This window comes from Eleutherodactylus coqui, chromosome 1 (assembly GCF_035609145.1).
Source record: "Eleutherodactylus coqui strain aEleCoq1 chromosome 1, aEleCoq1.hap1, whole genome shotgun sequence".
NCBI lineage: Eukaryota > Metazoa > Chordata > Amphibia > Anura > Eleutherodactylidae > Eleutherodactylus > Eleutherodactylus coqui.
In genome coordinates this window covers 467,840,426-467,859,332 of record NC_089837.1, presented here as the reverse complement: position 1 = coordinate 467,859,332, position 18,907 = coordinate 467,840,426, and the positions used below count along the sequence as shown (strand labels likewise).

Genomic DNA, 18,907 nt, shown 5'->3' with positions numbered 1-18,907 from the left:
AAGGACAAATACTCGAGCGAGTATCGTCCTTTTCGAGTATCTGCCTGCTCGTCTGCAAAGATTCGGGTGCCAGTGGGGGTGAGCGGTGGGTTGCGGGAGTGAGCAGGGGGGAGAAAGAGAGATCTCCCACCCGTTCCTCCCCGCTCTTCCTGGCCGCCCCCTGACGGCACCCGAATCTTTGCAGACGAGCAGGCAGATACTCAAAAAGGACGATACTCGCTCGAGTATTTGTCCTTAACGAGTATGCTCGCTCATCTCTAGTCACCTCCTATAAGCACCGTAAACTAAGCTATGGTACTTATAAAATAGGTCCCACGGAGTCTGGGGGTGTCATTTTTATAATGGTGCTCCTTCTATCAGCATTACTCTTTTTATTCAGTTCATGTGCCTCACTCCTATAGAGGACAGTGCAGTGCACATATGGACAATGAAAAGGGTCATGTTAATAGACGAAACACCAACTTCCTGGGGTCACAGTGCAGAAAAGGGGAGCCCGGTAAATATAAACATTAGACCCCCAAACTCCACAGGCTGTATATTAGGCCGCCTGCACATGAACGGGGCGAATTCCACTTACAGGATCCCGCAGTGGAACCTGGCCCTGTGCCCAGCCGGCGTCCGTGTGTATCCGTCTTCTTTCTTCTTCATCTGTACTGCCATCAGACATGCGCAGTACAGATTTATTTTTTTCAAATCTTATTTTTTTCGCGGACTTGCTGTGAGTCGGATGGCTTCCATTGACTTAAAGGAAGCCATCTATGCGGACACTGCACAAAAATAGAGCATGATGCAATTTATCCGCGCTCACGGAAATCGCAAATCGTTTCAGGAAGAAGCGCTTTTCCATTGCATGCTATGAGCGGTATTTGATGCGGAACCAAGGTGTGGATGCTGACCACAGTTTCTGCAATGCAAATCCGTTCGTGTGCAGGCGGCCTTATAAGCACCATAACTTAATTTATGGTGCTTGCAGGACATGACAGGCTCCCTTAAAAATAACTTATTTTGCATAGCCTGGAGGAGAGAAGCGAAAACGTAAAGAGTTTTGATTATGTTCTGCTGGTGATTTTTTCCACAGCATTTTTTTAAATCTCACTTAGAGAGCAATAAAAAGCAAATAATATAAGGGCAGACTAGATGGACTTTTTCTGGGGGGTCTTTTTCTGCCGTGTGTTTTCTATGTTTCTACCCCACAATTCTTGTGCTGATTCTGCCATATTCGGACCTAGAAGGTTCTATGTCACAAGTGACCCTTAACCCTTTCCAATGCACTGTCTGACGTCGTCCTACATTCTGATTGAAGCTTGTACAGCTCCAATGTCAGAAGACGTCCAACAGGGTATTCTTACCGTCTATTGCCAGCTAATCCGCTGTCAGAGCCTCTCTGGTGCACACACACTGGCTTTAGCCAGCAGATGGCACCGTTGTATAACAGCAAAAGGAGAAAGCCTTTTAGGAAACCCTGAATCCAAAATTGGATTCGAAAGGGTTAATAATCCTGACCGGATATGAACAGAATTTTTGAATGCATCTTGAACCAGCAGAATTTTCAGTTCGGCTTTATTTTTCGGCTCTAAGTTTCCTTTCTTTTTGTGCAGTAATGTGGCTACTAATGCAAACAAGACTCATGTTGTTAGGTTATCGGATAAAACAGGTTACACAGACTTGTGCTGTTGGCATAGCTGGTTATACCGTTTCATCGGTCAGTGCATTAGCTGTAGCTCCTTATTATCATGATAAGACCAACACAACAGTAATAGGGTTTTTAAGTGATTGATTACATCTATATATCACGTCTTTGTCACGCTTCCTTCCATTGCCTGTTAAAACCCTGCAGAAGTCATGATTGGAGAATAGTCTCTCTTTAGGGGTATGGTCATATATGGCAGATTTTCCACAGCAGGAAATCCACAGCAAACCGTAAAAAATCCTCAGTGGAAAGTCTGCTGCAAATTCACAAGGATTCTGCGGCAGATTTCACCCCCTCATTTGAAGATGTGGGATCCGAACTGAAAATACGCAGAATAAATTGATAAGCTGTAAATTTAAAATAAGCACCACGTGCCGATTCTGCTGTGGATTTTGAGATAATTTATTCCACAGCATCTCTTAAATGTCATTTGTGCAGCGGCACAAGGACCCAGCAGATAACGTGGCCACTGTTACTGAAAGGCTAATTTCACATAGGCAAGCGTGAATCACGGCCTGATGAAACAATAGTACCACCTATTGGAATTGTTTCATCTCCCTTATTTGCATATTTCCCAGAGGAGCATGAATGGCCTTTTAAGTCTCCTCACTCAACTTCTAGGTGCTCTCCCTAAGGAGAAAAGATGGCGTTCCTGACTGCCTGATATCGCACTTGCCAACATGAAGATTTCCGCATGGATGTGAGGCATTTTATGGCAAAACTGCTTCGCATCACTTCGGGGAAGTAGCGATCCTGACAGCCGCAGCAGAGGATCGTGGAGTTTCTCCCATTTTTTTCAACGAGGAAACTTTGCATCGCAGTGTGATGCTGGTCCATTGAAGACAATGGAAGGTGCGATGTGAGAGCATGTATGAAGATAGAACATGCTGCGATTTGATCACTGTGCGGTGCCATGCAGGAAAACATCACTCATATGTATGATCGCACTCAAAAGAATGGGGTTCGCATTCAAGCAAGATTTGTGCATCTCGCACCATTTTCTCGCCCATGTGAAGGCGGCCTAAGGCTGCATGGTAACGTTGGCCATGACATAGGTGAAACTTGCTAGATTTCTTGTGATAATTGGGTTGCAATAACTTGCAAGCAGCAATACGACTGCATTGATTTGATGACGCAGGGCCGCGCTACAGTTTTTGACCGCGTAATCTGTGTCTCGTAGATCTAGCCTACAACAGCTCCCAACAGGGTATTAGACGGCATATAGGGAGGGGACTGAGCCGATGCATTGCAGACCTCAAAATTACTGGTGGATTGCTAGAGAGACAAAAGATGTTCTATAGCATGTGTGTCAAACTCAAGGCCCGAGGGCTTGTATCATTTTATGTGGCCCTTGATGAAGTCCGGACGCAGAAGGACCATCTCTCCACTCTCCCCGGAAGATACAACTAGTGTTTGGCAGAGAGTGCGGTGCCATCTTGAATTCTCAGCTCAGGCGTGCATTTCCACACCACTGTGTTCAGCAACTTCTAGATAGTGCCACAACTCTGACAGCCCTACTCTACCTAGCCACCCTCCAAATCAGGAAGCTCGGTGCTAAAGAGGTAAAAGGGAAGAAACACCATAATAAACGCAAGAAGGTCCCATAGATTTCTCCTACTTTCATGCTGAAATATGCATGTATCATGAGTAGAGATGAGCGAGCATACTCGCTAAGGCAAACTACTCGAGCGAGTAGTGCCTTATTCGAGTACCTGCCCGCTCATCTATAAAGATTCGGCTGCCGGCGCGGGTGAGCGGTGAGTTGCGGGAGTGAGCAGGGGGAGTGGTGGGAAGAGAGTGAGAGAGAGATCTCCCCTCCGTTCCTGCCCACTCTCCCCCGCCGCTCCCCGCCAGCAGCCAAATCTTTAGAGACGAGCAGGCAGGTACTCGCATAAGGCACTACTCGCTCGAGTAGTTTGGCTTAGCGAGTATGCTCGCTCATCTCTAATCATGAGTATTCACTGCTTAAGTATACAAACCCATTGACTTTAATGGCAAATTCAGTCCGTAATATGGGCTTAAATAATACGTGCTATGACAAACACAGGTCAGATACCACAATGGTGTTTAAGCTGTATAGATTACACGTGTAATACAGAGCGCATATCCGCATCTGTGAATGAGCCCTTGTAAATGTCCCTTTGAAGGCAACAATAATGTGGCCCTCAGTGAAATTAAATTTGATACCCCTTCTCTATAGGTTATTGGGGAACCAGGTGCCCATATACTGTACTTGTACAGGGGCCTTCCGTTTTCTGTGTTCACCACTGCGCAAATGAATCGCAAAACTTGTGATTTCTGTATACAGTCAAGTTTGTGAGTGCACATGGGCAAAATGTTATTGAGTGTTTAGTGCCACCTTGAAATACTGGGGTCTTAGGTTTAACCAAAAACAACACCTGCATGGAGTCTATATACTGTCTCAGTGTGAATTTACTCCAGGTACTCCAGTTTCCTCTACACTCCGAAAATCCTAATAAGTTAACTGGCTTGAAACTAACCCTGGTTTGTATCTCAGATAGGTAAATTAGATTGCTAGCCATAGTGGGAACAAGGACTGATGTGGATGATGACAACCGCTCTACAACGGTGCAGAATATGTTTCTGTTATATAAAACATATACATATTTTCTCTAAGGACCAACACTTCCTTGTCTCATGTGAATTCATTTTTTGACATCTGATACACGTGTCAACAGATGGACAACAGAAAACCTCTCGACAACGTGATTAGATTTGTGCACCAGAATAGTGCGGGGGGCAGATATAGTACCGCTTATCGCCTGTAAAAAAAAGTACTGTTAGGCTGTAACAGTAGTGATACCAAAGCTGTTGACACAATGAGCTCTTCAGCTAATTTATTGATAGCCCTCTGCCTAAAACGAAATACATTATTATTGCGATTTCTGCAGTATGCCTACAACCTTAAAGCGGCCCTGGAGAAACAAAGATGGCCATACCACTTCTCGAACTGCCTGATGAACATTATGTATTAGTACTGTGTTGCCCCGAAAATAGGAACTACCCTGGTTTTCGGGGGAGGCTTGACATATAAGTCCTCCCCCCAAAATAAGATCTAGCTAACCTGCTTAAAAATAGCAATACTCACCTGGTCCGCAGTGTCCCGATGTCTCGCGATGGTCTCTGGCGGCGCTGCAGTGTCCTCCTTGTCTAACATCTCAGCTTCTTGCTGGTGACTGGGCTTTGAATACCCTGCCTTCAGCAAAGCGAGCACTGTGATTGGATTGAGCGCCAGCCAATCACAGCCAGGGCTCAATGAGCAAATCACAGGCATTCAGCGATGTGATTCCCCGAGTGGCTGTGATTGGCTGGCGCTCGATGAGCCAATAACAGTGCTCGCTTTGCTGAAGGCAGGGTATTTAAAGCCCCGTCATCAGCATGAAGCTCAGATGTCAGACGTGGAGGACACTGCAGTTTACCGCAGTGAACCGCACAGTGTCTTATTTTCAGGGAAACATGGTATGCATCATTAGTCTAAGACACTCCGGTCACGAAGGGTATCATTTATCCTTAAGGAGAGCACCTAGAAGGTGAGTGAGGAGACTTGTAAGGCCATTCATGCTCCTCTGGGAAATATGCAAATGGGAATATGGAACAGTACCTCTGCAGTGCCACCTATTGGAATGCAGCATTCCTGCAAGTCATCAGTCTTTTTAACAAGCCTTGTAACAATGACTGGGATAAGAAAGCCAGAATAAATACTCACTATATTATACTCTGAATGTGCATTAGTTTATAAACAGCCGATCATCTATGGTAAGGCCTCATGCAAATGGTTGTATTGTGAACCTATAATATAGCACCCTTAGAAATCATTGGGCCAATACGAGAAAAAGAAAAAAAAGCCTTCCAACACGCTGCATTGAGGCAATATTAGAAAAGTTTTCCACACATTCAGTATTAACTTAAGTGGCTTGGTGTGCTACATTATTATTGTAGCACGCCTACGCTATTTGCATAGATTGGTAGTCAATAGACTGCAATGGGCTTTAAAAATAGCATTCGGGACATTATAAAAACAGATACATTGTGCTGAAATAAAAAGGGTAGTCCCACTAGAAAACATTTTTTAAACTGCTGGCCATGACCAAAAAAAACTAAAATCCTGACCTCTCTTCTCCCCCGAGTAAGCATGGCTCACATCCTGGGTGCAGAACAATGTCGCTGCAGCCTTTGATTGCCTGCAGTGGTCACCTGACTTCCGCTGACCAGGAGCCATTGTGCAGCTTACCGGATGAGAGAAGAAAGGTGACATTTGGAGCTTTTGTTATTTTAGGTTATGGCCAGCTGTTTAAAAAAATAAATAAATAAATTTAAAAAAAATATATATATATATAGTGGAACAACCCTTTAACATTAGTTTCCCACTTCTATATGGAAGGAGAGCTAATTTGTATCAATATTTGTAAAGCACAATCAGGAGTTTATAAAAAACACGGAAAATGTACAAATCTTTCCATTATAGTTTTTTTCTCTTTATGTCCCATTTGTTGTTTTGTCTTACAAATATCGACAAGGATACTACTGTGTGACCCACTGCATCACAGGAGACTGTAAATAAGGGAGATGGAACAATACCATATTACCATATTTGCATATTACCCAGAGGAGCATGAATGGCCTTATAAGTCTCCTCACTCGCCTTCTAGGTGCTCTCCCTAAGGAGAAAAGATAGCGTTCCTGACCCACAGAAGACTGTAAACTATATGTCCCAATTACATTATAACAATGCCCTATTTAGTGTCCTAATAGCAAGGGTATGGGCCAGTGATGTCATCACCAGCTCGTTTGCTCTGTTTAGACAGAAGGATTTACCGTGGACTAATTTAATGAGAATCTTTCACTTCTCATTCTTCACATTGTCTGTGTGAACCACTGAACGAAAAGTCTTTAAACGGAACGACAAGTGAATGAGTCAATGGTGATTTTTATGCCTGCGGAAACTGAACGATGAAAGAGAAGCGAATGATTCTCGTTCAGGCATTGGCACGTGTTTAGACTGAATGATCATCATTTACTTATTCTACTTTTTGAATTGATCTGTTTAGAAGCACACAGCGCATCTTGAGGCTGACCGGCACAGAACTCATGCAAAATCTGCTTACAATATACTCCCCATTCATTTAAATGGACATCAAATCCAAGTGGCAAGAAAAAAAGTGGTAACATGCCACTTCTTAACGTATGCAGATCAGCGGCATACAGAGGGGCAAATCCGCAGCAGATATTTGAGACTTAACCACGGATTTCCAATGCGATTTTTGACGCTGAATCTGCGCTAAAAAACAATGATACAGATTCCGCCATGTGAACACACCCGAATACCTCCTAAGCATATGATATCACCCAATTGTTTTGCTACCACATACACAAATATGGTTACAATGTAGCATGGCTCATTATCTTTGGATGACCCCCCTGCAGTGTATAGCTGTAGCAACCCCTGGGGGGAAGCATTTTCTTGTGTACACAATTAATGTCCCCTCCCCCACTTTCTGCTGCCTGTTTGAGTTCAGATGTTTCACATAAAAAGAATAGTACAAGATAAGCAAATGCTAAGTCGATCCATATGCTGTGCCACTGGCATTGCCATTTAGCTCCAATGATACAGAGGAGAAATAAAACAAAGCGGGGAGTGTTCTGCGCAGGAGGGAGGACAAAGCCCTGTGGCAGAGGCATGCCCCGAAGATGGAGGGAGGGGGGCACTAAATAGGGGGAAGGGCAAATGGAGAAAAAGCTGGGGGTTGAGGGAGAAAAAAAAAGGTTAAAAAAAAAAAAAACACAGCAAAAGTTGCTTTCCACATGGCTGCACCCTGTCTAAAGGTATTCTCCTCCACTTTCTCACAGCCCGGTGCCTGCTATTTGTCAGCTTTACTGTCACTGCAAGAAAATAAACAGCTATAAAACAGAGGTAACGGCACATGTGGTTAATAGATAGACCTCCAGTCACATTCCTCCTACCATCCAAGTAGTATTGTCAACATGGAGATAAGGGGATGCGGCGCAGTGTATACAGCTGGATACAGGAATGCCTTTAATCCAATATTTAATAAATACTGGAAACAACATAATAACAATGTGAAATGACAGAGTATACAGAGAGCCGACCGGGAAACTCCTCCGGTCAGAAATATGGTTAATGTTTCATAATGAGCGGAAAGTTCCGCACCAAAATCTGCATAACTAATGTGTGGATTGTGATGGGAATTGAAAATAGCAAAATTCTGCAGGCCATTGGGATTCAAAATCTGCAGAATTTGGTACAGAATTGATTGCACAGCAAATGATGCTGTGGGCCGTGAAGATATTCTGATTGTGCGAAAGGTCCCTAATAAGGCCCAGCGGCCAGCACCTCTGCACACATCCGCAGTACAGAAAAAAGAAGAGCCGGACAGGTACGCAGGGTGCTCGGCCGCGGGCAGGGTCAGATTCCGCTGCAGGCTCCCGCATGCAGAATCCGACCCGCCCGTGAACATGAGCCCTTATTCTAAAATTACATGCTAACCACTATGTATTGTAAAATAGTTTGTTGCACTGTGGAATGGGAGTTTATTATGTTTGTAGATGTGATAAAACACAAATAAAATATTATTGCTCTCAGTAAGGCTGGTCTCACGCGAACGGGTCATAATCCGGCTCTGACTGCGGCCAGCGACTGCGCAAAAATGATTAAATCTGCATGGTGGATGGACCTGGTGGCTCGCTGTTGGATATGCGCAGTAGAAATTTTATTTTTCCCGCTCCACCGCTAGGTGATGATGTGGATGCGCCGCAGGTCGGAGGGATTCTATTGACTCCAATGGAAGCCATCCATGTTGAATCCGCACAAGAAATAAGCATGCTGTGATTTTATTTCCGCAAGCGCAAATAGGAATCACTGTCCAGTTGCAGTCAATGGAAGCTGTCCTTTCCGCGATACTCCATGCTGTGGGCACAGCGGAAGTATCGTGGGAATCAGCGTCATACCCCAGCGTATCATGCACTGCACTGCGCATGTGCATGAGCTCGACGGCCAACACGGACAGGTGAGTATAGGGTCTCCGGGGGGGGGGCAACGAGTCTGATTCCGCTGGGATATTCCACAGGCGGAATCCAACCCGGCTGTGGGCATGAGGCCTATCTTGGCTGAACACACTAAAGTTTTTCCTCCTCCTCCTAGTGTTTAGCACTGTTGCCTTGCAACATCTGGGTCCTAGAATCAAATCTGACCAAGGACAACATCTACATAAAGTTTGTGCAGGTTTCTACAAACATTCATACAAACTCCATGTAGATGTTCCTCTAGGTCAGATTTGAACCTAGGGCCCCTGCGCTGCAAGGTAACAGTGCTGACCATAGGGCACCATGTTACTTCCTTCTATATTCTCCTTCTGATGAGGAGGATGAGAAGCAGAAAAAGAAGGAAGAGGTGGTGGCGTTTTATACCTCTTAGGGCTCCTGCACACTTGCGTTTTTCTTGCGCATTTTTTCACGCGATATCGCTGCGTTCCTTTCACGTGATTGTCCATGAGACTTTCTCATGTTTAAAACGCATCGCAAGTTGGTGTTTTGTAACTTTTGTGCGATGCGTTTTTAACATTAGAAAGTCCCATTGACAATCGCGTGAAAGAAACGCAGCGATATCGCGTGAAAAAAACACGCAAGAAAAACGCAAGTGGGTATTCACCCTAAGGCTGCCTGTCCATGGTCATTTCTGCATTGCATTACCAGCGGCGATAATAGCGTTGCTATGGAAAGCGCAGCCCCCCCTCCTGTCCACGAGTGGAGAACGATAGCGATTCTCCGCTTGCGGCCGGCAAATCGCAGTATGCTGCAAAATGCTGCAATTCTCCGCGGTGAGCCTATTTATCAGATAGGCTCACCGCGTAAATCCGTCAGCCGGCTACTGCTCCCGGGCGTCTGCTCGCAACGCCCATGGACAGGCAGCCTTAGGGTGCATTCACATGAACGTATATCGGCTCGGTTTTCACGCCGAGCCGATATACGTCGTCCTCATCTGCGGGGGGGGGGGGGGAGGCTGGAAGAGCCAGGAGCAGAAACTGAGCTCCCGCCCCCTCTCTGCCTCCTCTCCGCCCCTCAGCACTATTTGCAATGGGGAGAGGCGGGACAGGGGCGGGGCTAATGTGTGGAACTTAGCCCCGCCCCCAACCCGCCTCCTTTCATTGCAAATAGTGCAGAGGGGCAGAGAGGGGGTGGAGAGCAGGCAGAGGGGGGGCAGGAGCTCAGTTCCTGCTCCTGGCTCTTCCATCCTCCCCCCTGCAGATGAGGACGACGTATATCGGCTTGGCGTGAAAACTGAGCCGATATACGTTAGTGTGAATGCACCCTTAGACAGTTTTCTACACTAGTTTTAGGGGTATTGGTTAAGTTCCAGTATGGTTTGAACTCATTTGGACTGAACTGACTCCGCATTTAGAATAATAATTACTTATATATGTAGTCGATGTGTAATTTTGCACTTTTGGATTGTAGCATTGTGCATCACATAGTGATAAAGCTCTGAAGAAGAAGATGATGCAGTTTTTTCTGCACAAAACTCAAGAAACTAATGGCGTCCCCATGCGTTAAGCAACATTACAGAGCATACTTGCTATTCTGAGGGCAGCGCTACATGTCCTCTAGTTACTTAAAGTAACATGTATTTGTGTCATCAAGAATGATCACTTTAATTGAAAATAAAGCTCCCACTTTAAGGAAATAAATGCTCTTGTAAGTATCAGTTGTGCTCTATATGAAGTCAGCCAGAACATGACTTATCACCGGCCACCGATGATAGCAGAAGCTGATAGATGGCTTCTAGTAATCATCCAAAAGGAGGATATGAAACAATCATCTTCTGGTGTGTGCTCTCATTAAGGAGGTTGCTCATTCCTGCTCCATCACTCCATAACAAATTACTGCCATAAATTGTTCATGAGCTGCAGCCACAAGACACAACCGCCTGTGAGGAAGTGGATGTAGCGGCTCGGTAATCACCAGCCAAGTATTCTGGATCCCAAGAACGAGTATTTATAGAGAAATCCTAGCAGATACAGCAACGGATATAGGTCACCATGTTGGACACCAATTTACTTCATATCATAATAATAATTTCCTAGGAGTGTTGCAGAGTATGGTGCTACTATTTAAAGGGAACCCATCAGCATGAACATGCTCTCCAAACTGCAGGTATCATCTTCTGCAGCGCTTACAAGACAGGGAATAAAAACAAGACAACGGTTATAAGAAGTAATCAATTAATGGAAACAGTAGGGGTGAGGGTCCTGCTCCAACGAGCTTACATACTACAAATAATGGAGTGATACAGAAGGTAAAGGGGCTGGAGGTGTGCACGGCATGGCGAGGTGGAGAGCGAGGGATGCTATACACACAGAAAATGGTCAGATCGTATAGTGGCTGAGTCAGTATGACTGCAGGGGGAGGTTGGTTGCTGATAGCAGGGATTGCAGTCGGTAGGTCAGGGAGCATGTTATCAGGCGGAGTACAGAGGGTTTGGTTTAGAGGATATAGTGTGCCTCCCTGAAGAGGTGCGTTTTCGGGGCACGCCTAAAGTTGTGTGTGTCAGGGATTGCGCAGATAGTTTTCGGTAGCACGTTCTAGAGGACTGGTGCTGCTCTGGAGAAGTCTTGTAGATGAGAAGGAGAGGTTCGAGTTAAAGGAGCGCTTAATGTGATTTCGTTAGTTGAGTGGAGGGCGCGGGCTGGGTAGTGGATTGAGATGAGGGATGCAATAAATTGCGGCGCAGTGCTATTGAAAACTTTGTGGATGAGGGTAGTGAGTTTGAATTTAATTCTGTATTTGACGGGCAGCCAGCGCAGTGACCGGCACAGGGCAGAGGCGTTTGAGTAGCAGCTGGACAGGAAGATGAGCCTGGCTGCTGCATTTAGAATGGATTGGAGGAGGGGAGGCCGATCAGCAATGAGTTGCAATAATAGAGTCGAGAGTGGATGAGAGCAACAGTGAGCGTTTTTAGCGTGTTGACAGTGAGGAAATTGCAGATTCTTGAGATGTTCTTGAGGTGCAGCTGACATGTTCGGGCAAGAGATTCGATGTAGGGGGTAAAGGAGAGATAAGAGTTGAATATGACCCCAAGGCAACGGGCATGCTGTCTGGGAGTTATGATGGTGCCACACACTGAGATGGAAATGTCAGGATGAGGTCGGTTAGTGGAGGGTGGAAACACCAGTAGGTCAGTTTTTGAGAGGTTCAGTTTTAGGTAGAGAGAAGGCATAGTGTTAGAGACAGCGGACAGTCGGTGGTGTTCTGGAGGAATGTTGCTGTGATGTCACGGGAGGAAGTGTATAACTGGGGTCGTCAGCATAAAGATGGTACTGAAAGCCAAATCTCCTGATGGTTTGTCCAATTGGGGCTGTGAAGATGGAAAAGAGAAGGTAGGCCGAGCCCTGGGGGACCTCACCAGGAAGCAAAGGAGGAGGGGAGGTAGAGCCAGCAAAGAAGACGGTCAGATAGGTAGAAGGAGGACCAGGAGAGAGCAGTGTCCTTTAGGCCGATGGAGTGAGGCATATTGAGAAAGAGTTTGTGCTCACCAGTCTCAAATGCTGCAGAGAGATCGAGGAGGATCAGTAGGGAGTAGTTACCCTTCGATTTATCCATCAGGAGGTCGTTGAAACACTTTTGTAAGGGCGGTTTCTATGGAGTGTAGGAGTGGAAGTCGGACTGTAGGGGGTCAAGAAGAGAGTTCTCTGAGAGATAGCTTATAAGGCGGGAGTAAACCAGGCGTTCTAATAGTTTGGAGATGAAGGAGAGATTTGAGATGGGTCGGTAGTTGACAGCATCAGTTGAGTCAAGAGTCGGTTTCTTCAGATTGATATATAGTTTTATGGGGACAAACTCAGTATAACTCGTATTTTATTCATTTCTATTGCTCAATATGCTCAGCTCCTCCTGCTCTAGAACATGATGCCTGCAGTTTGGACAGCATGTTCACGCTAATGGGTTCCTTTTAAATAATGAGTAATAGAAAACATTACTGTCTGCTCACATTACAGCATCATTGCTTCCATATATTAAGGAGTCATGACTGCTTTGCTGGATCTATTGGTAAAAAGAGCTCAGAAGGTTCCCACAGTTGTCCTAACATTTATCACTCTTGTGTTCCCACACAGGAATGATCATTCCTCAGTGAATGGAGGAGTAGCGGGTTGGAGATCTCTTCCGGCTGCCCACCACCATTCCCAGTAAACAGGCAGTCACTCATAGATAAATGACTGCCTGCTTACACGGGCCAATCGCCATTTGGTTCTGAGACCTGGATGAACTGAACGACGAATGATAAGCGAACAAATTAGCGATTGTCGTTCAGTTGCTGCGAGCGTTTACACTGAATGATTGTTCTTCAGATTCCTGCGATCCAGCGAGAACCTGAATGATCATTCAGTGTTAGAGATGAGCGAGCGTACTCGCTAAGGCAAACTACTCGAGCAAGTAGTGTCTTATGCGAGTACCTGCCCGCTCGTCTCAAAAGATTCCGGTGCCGGTGGGGGGGGGGGGGAGTGAGAGAGAGAGATCTCCCCTGCGTTCCTCCCCGCTCTCCTTTGCCGCGCCCCGCCGGCACCCAAATCTTTTGGGACGTGTTAAAGAGCCCTTCATGCCACTGCACCTTCAATCAGCAGATCGGTGGGGGCATAAGAGTCGGATATCCACCAATCTGATATCCGTAGAATTAGCCATCAATGTTAAAGTTTGGAAAAACTCCTTAAATGATATCATATAAGGTATCAAAAATGATCAAAGCCCAAAAATCACAGTTTCTATTTTCTAATCCATATAAGAAAAATTGTAACAGTGATCTGATTGGTTGCCGTGCACAATATGGCCGCCTTTCGTCTGCACTTGTAACGCACATTTTTTTAGCATTTTATGTACTGTAGTCAGTATGGTTTAATCTCTAATACTCCCTGTATAAGGTTTTAAATGTCAAAATTTCCATAGTGCCGTCATCTGACTGTAAGGTGTCCATCCAATCACACATCCAATCCAATTACATATGAAATATCTTACAGGAAATTACAGAAAATCCTGCAAATTATTCCATGCATTAGCACATTGCTCAGTTGCCACAAATCTGCAGCTACTTAGCATATTAAAAAATATATGATCCGTCTTGATTTCCAGCATGGAAGAGTAATACAAGGCGAGCTTTCAGCCCGGCCGGATGACATCTATATAACTGAATACATTTGTTATTCCACTTCATCTCCTTAATGAACAATAACTCATCTGCATTATTGGAGCGGTTGGGTAATTGCAGCTGTTGACCCAAGCAAGCTGCCCCAATAACAGAAATCATGCTGCAAGAGAGGGATCACATAGTAGCAGTGCGGCAGACCTGCAGAATGCTTCATCTCTCTACTATGTTGTTACCAGATATTACATTTAGGTCACCGGACAATGAACATTGTGAGCTGTAGATCGCCGAGTGCGAATAATGGGATATCCTTACATCAGATCACTATACAGAATATATAGTCCAGTTTCTTTGAAAAAAAACAAGTAAATGTTGCCCTTTTGCATGCAAAGGCAGCAATAAAGATGTAGCAGCATGAGTTTGTCATATGGTCTAATGAATTTACATAGGACTGCAGGTTATTGCAGTGCATGCAAAATGCAGTCCCCAAAAATGAAATGACAAATTTAAAAGAAAACATAAAGAAGTTGTGACTTTTGGTGAATGGACATGGGATGAAAAGGAGTCATATGCTGAATGTTCATATAGTAACATAGGAAATTAGCCATAACACGGAATGGAGCAGCATACCGCCAGTGATAGACCGGCCGATGGCCGCAACAGTAGGCCCAGTCCCCAGGAGACAGAGGAGACCAGCGCCGGTCTTGCCAGTGCAGGTCTGAAGAATGCAGCGACTGCAACAGAGGCTACTCTCCTCTGGCCAGAGCCACGGCCATGGGAGGGGAGCGCCAGATAATGAAGCCCTCTGGCCAGTGCTGCTTTTACGGTTTGGCAACAAGGAAAATGGCCCAGGTTTTCTTACAGTATCTGAGTCTCCCACTAGCACAAATTTGTTTTAAAGCTCTGACTGAAGCCTACATGTCTGTGATAACACATCACGACCCCTGAAGACGCAGGTTCAGCATATCGAGATAGCTCATAATATGGTCACAGAGAAATGCCAGCTCAGACAGAAACTCTTCATTCCAGAGCTCTGCTGTGGCTTTCCCTTTGCTTTCTAGAAATTGACAGATTTGCTCATGCAGCTTAAAACATCTATTCAGGACTTTTCCTCCGCTTCACCATCTCAGCTCTGTGTGATACGGCACATCTGCGTATTCCGAACAACCCTCCTCCAGAAAACACTGGTGGTGATTCAAACCTTGTTTAGCTCTTATAAGGTTAACTACTTGTGTTATGGTGCTGATAACAGTACTGGTGCATCTTGTCTCCACCTGAAGAAGAAAGTGTAGAGACATGGGTTGGCCGCGTTGAGTTATAGGGAAGGAGGCAGGTTATGCACCCAACAGTGTATTTGCTTCTCCCCACACACAGTCATAACCCTAAACCAAACAGTAACCCTAACCCACAGTCATAACCCAAACCTTAACCTTTGCCGCCCACTCCTCCCGGCTGTTAAATTGTGAGGTGCCGCATGTCTTACCTCATAACGGACGTCTTCCTTTCCCCGCAGACAGCATGTCAGGCAGCGGCTGTTATTTGTCGGAGGTGCCACTGCAGAGGCCCCCGTGCCATCATTTCATCTCCCGCCTCCTGTCGCTCACCCCACTGATCTCCCTTGTCCCATCGCTGTTCCTGTGCTGTCAGTCTCCCTGGCGCTGTACTCCGGTCCTCTTCCAGTGCGGCTTAACAGGGGCCCGCTCTCACATGCCTGAATGAATGTACGTCCCGCCGCTTGTGAAGGCAGCATCACTGTCCACTGCAGAAAGAGAAGCACGGGATCAGCTCTGGTCCCCCACTGTCAGTCTTCTCAGCTGGCGGCGTCCCTTCGCCGCTGGAATCAGTCATTGCTGCTGTCCCTTGCTGTCACTCTCGGGGCTTAACACGGAACCTGCAGGACCTGACATGCCTGTGTATGGGGAGCAGCAGCCAATCCACTGCTGGGGCATCACCTGCTCCTTCCCTGTCACTGAGCCAGCCCAACCCATTTCTCCACCCCTAGTTCCAGTGGAGACAAGATGCACCAGTACTGATGCTAACATGTTCCATCTTCATGGCTTTGCCACACAACGATTCCAGATGTATGATGAAGTGATAAACAGTTCATTCACCTGCACATCTTCCCGCATCTTCTCCCGAAACCTGGCCACCAATCCAGTCTTTTGACTACACATTGCTGGAGCACCATCTGTCATTAGTCCCACAAGTTTATTCAAGGTAGTCGGAGATGAGTTACACATTTGGAAACCTCTTCAAAGTTTCTTTTGCTGTGGTTGTGCCATGCATTGATTTGAATTCCAAAAGTTACTCTGTAATGCACAGACTTGAGCCCACTCTACGAATGAAAAAGGGACATCCGGGCAGCATCAGATGTGTCGCTGCTCTCATCCACAGCAAGGGAGAATGCAATGTAATCTTTTCCCTTTTCCATCAGCTTGTCATGTACATTTGTGCCAATATCACACGGGACATCAGCTACTGGGTTTATGTTTAAAAATGCTTGCCTTTTATCTGGAGACACAACGTCGCAAACTTTGATCCTGCACTGTTTGACAAACTCTGCCTCATTAAAAGGACAGGATGATTTTGCAATCACTGCTGCCACAATAAAACTAGTCTTTACAGCAGCCTCACTTTGTGATATGGCTTTTGTGAACATAGTGAAACCAAACTTCTTTTCAGCTCCTCTACTTTCTGGCGCTTTTGTGCCATGTCCAGGTCCTTGTAGTTGTCATGGTGTTTCATTTCATAGTTCATCCTTATGTTATATTCTTACAGCTATGATGGCTCCGCACACAAGACAAACAGGTCTGTCCTTTATGTTTGTGAATAGATATTCTGCTTCCAACTTTTCTAAAAAGCTTCGGCTTACCACCTTTCGTTTGCCCATTTTTTTGGGGGGGGGGTGAACTTATGTGACTGGTAGCATGAAAGAATGAAGCACTAGTGAATGTCATCAGAGTAAGGGGCGCTTGTGGGTACTGGTTGTTATGCAACGTACCAGCAGAGCGTTGTGGCATTTGTAGTATTAGGCCTCCCCCCCGCAAGTACAGTACGATATCTCACGGGCCAAATATAACTACACTATATATATATATTATACACAGCTGCTAAGCCCCACTACCCATACTCTAGGGTTCCAGGTTTGTATCTCAGCACGCAATATATTACACAGGTCATACTTTGTGATGTAGAGGCATATTTGTAAAGGGTACATTATTGAGCTCCAGCACATACCAGCCACCATAGCTCGCATACATTGGAATGATTTTTCATGTGCTTCATTGAGTCATGCTCGTTGCATGGTAAATACAGCTAAAGCCCAATTATCCTGGAGATCATGGATTGCTGTGATGTATGAGTCTTTAATATACACTCAAGCAGCAGATGCTTCTGGAACAGTTCCAGCTTGACTTGAGGGTCCACTAAGGAGAAGTTTGCCAGATACATCACCAATCTAACTACATAATAACTGTGTTATATAATGCACATGTACATTACACTAGACAAATGCAATGCAGATAACATGATCTTGTCTGATACATAAGAACCTCTGTGGAACTTTGTACCCGCTTACTGTGCAGTAGATCACAATTTCTATAGGTCCATATATGCAGACTTGCCCTGTGGTTGGCATCACTCTCTCCAATGTCACTGCACATGCGTCTAGTCCTGGCTGTGAGCAAGAACTGAAAAGGTCAGTCATTCAGTAAAGGGTAGGGCTTTGAAACACTGAGTACTGTACACCTAATGCGCTGAAACACAAGACAGTACATCGGGGAGCCAGCGCTTGGAACGGGGGAAGTCAATGGAAGCTGTCCGTCCCGCGGCCCTTCCACAATCATCATTGAGGAAAGGCCACAGGATTCACGTCATCGTCTAGCGGTGGCACAGTCACATCTGTACTGCGTATGTGTGCCGGCTGGCACATCCGCAGTACAGAAGGAAAAGCATCTGGACAGGTACGCAGGACTTACCGGCCGGGCACTGAGTCGGATCCCACAGGCGGAATCCAACTCAGTTGTGTGCATTCGGCCTAACTGTGATAGGAGCACCTGTGTCCCCCTCCAGGCAGTTTCTGTAGTAGATCTATGTAACAGCATCACACAAAGTGAGAAACTGACTAGAAAAAGAATCCATAACCTCAAGTAGATCTGAGCTGGTCAGAACTGAGATCACATGACCATCTGAGGAGAAAGAAGACAGAATTTTAGATAGAAAGGAACAACTAACCAAAGTAACACAAGCTCACTTATAAATTCTAGGGGGATAGCTACTAGAGATGAGCGAGCGTACTCGGTAAAGCACTACTCGCTCGAGTAATTGGCTTTATCCGAGTATCGCTGTGCTCGTCCCTGAAGATTCGGGTGCCGCTGCGGCTGACAGGTGAGTCGCAGCGGGGAGCAGGGGAGAGCGGGCGGGAGAGAGGGAGAGAAAGATCTTACCTCCGTTCCTCCCCGCTCTCCCCTGCAGCTCCCCGCTCCGTGCCGGCACCCGAATCTTCAGGGACGAGCACAGCGATACTCGGATAAAGCAAATTACTCGAGCGAGTAGTGCTTTTCCGAGTACGCTCGCTCATCTCTAATAGCTACATAATGAATAAAAAATAACTAAAATCCCCAAAGTGGCCCTTTAACCCATTTTTTAAATTTTGTATCAAAATCCACATATTTAGCTTTGCTGATTTTGGTGAGGAAACCAGCTGCATCCTGCAGAACGATTCTGTCCCGTGTGAAAAGTCCCTAAAGAACCTTTACTGCATTTACTATTCTTCTGCTCCACAGTAATGTACTGTATATTAGAGATACGTATATATGTGCACATCCAAGCCTGTCACTCGCAGAAGATCGGAGTATTTTCAAAGCATTGTAAAGCTTCGTATACATGGGCATATTTATGGCTTTGTGCAGTAGCTGTATGCTTAGAGTTGATGAAAAGCTTTGGGAGAAGCTTTCCTGATCCCATAAGCGGGGGCTTAATCCTACCTTTGCTACAATATGGTGTATGTGTACTGTATGAGCCCTAATTTACCACGGTATCTAAACTCC

The 18,907-nt window shown here is 45.7% G+C and overlaps 1 protein-coding gene and 1 pseudogene across 3 annotated transcripts in view; both read right to left on the bottom strand.

Annotated features, from left to right (window-relative positions):
- LOC136585029 (fidgetin-like) overlaps positions 1 to 18,907 on the bottom strand; it is an 89,789-nt gene that overhangs the window by 51,970 nt on the left and 18,912 nt on the right. The window contains exon 1 of one of the 3 annotated variants that reach the window (XM_066584360.1): positions 15,343 to 15,432. The exons of the other annotated variants lie outside the window; for them this stretch is intronic. The gene's annotated coding sequence lies outside the window, so the exon portion shown is untranslated. Of the gene's footprint in view, positions 1 to 15,342; positions 15,433 to 18,907 lie in introns of those variants that run through there. 3 annotated transcript variants of the gene reach the window in all.
- Positions 13,334 to 16,749, bottom strand: LOC136606225 (general transcription factor II-I repeat domain-containing protein 2-like; annotated as a pseudogene).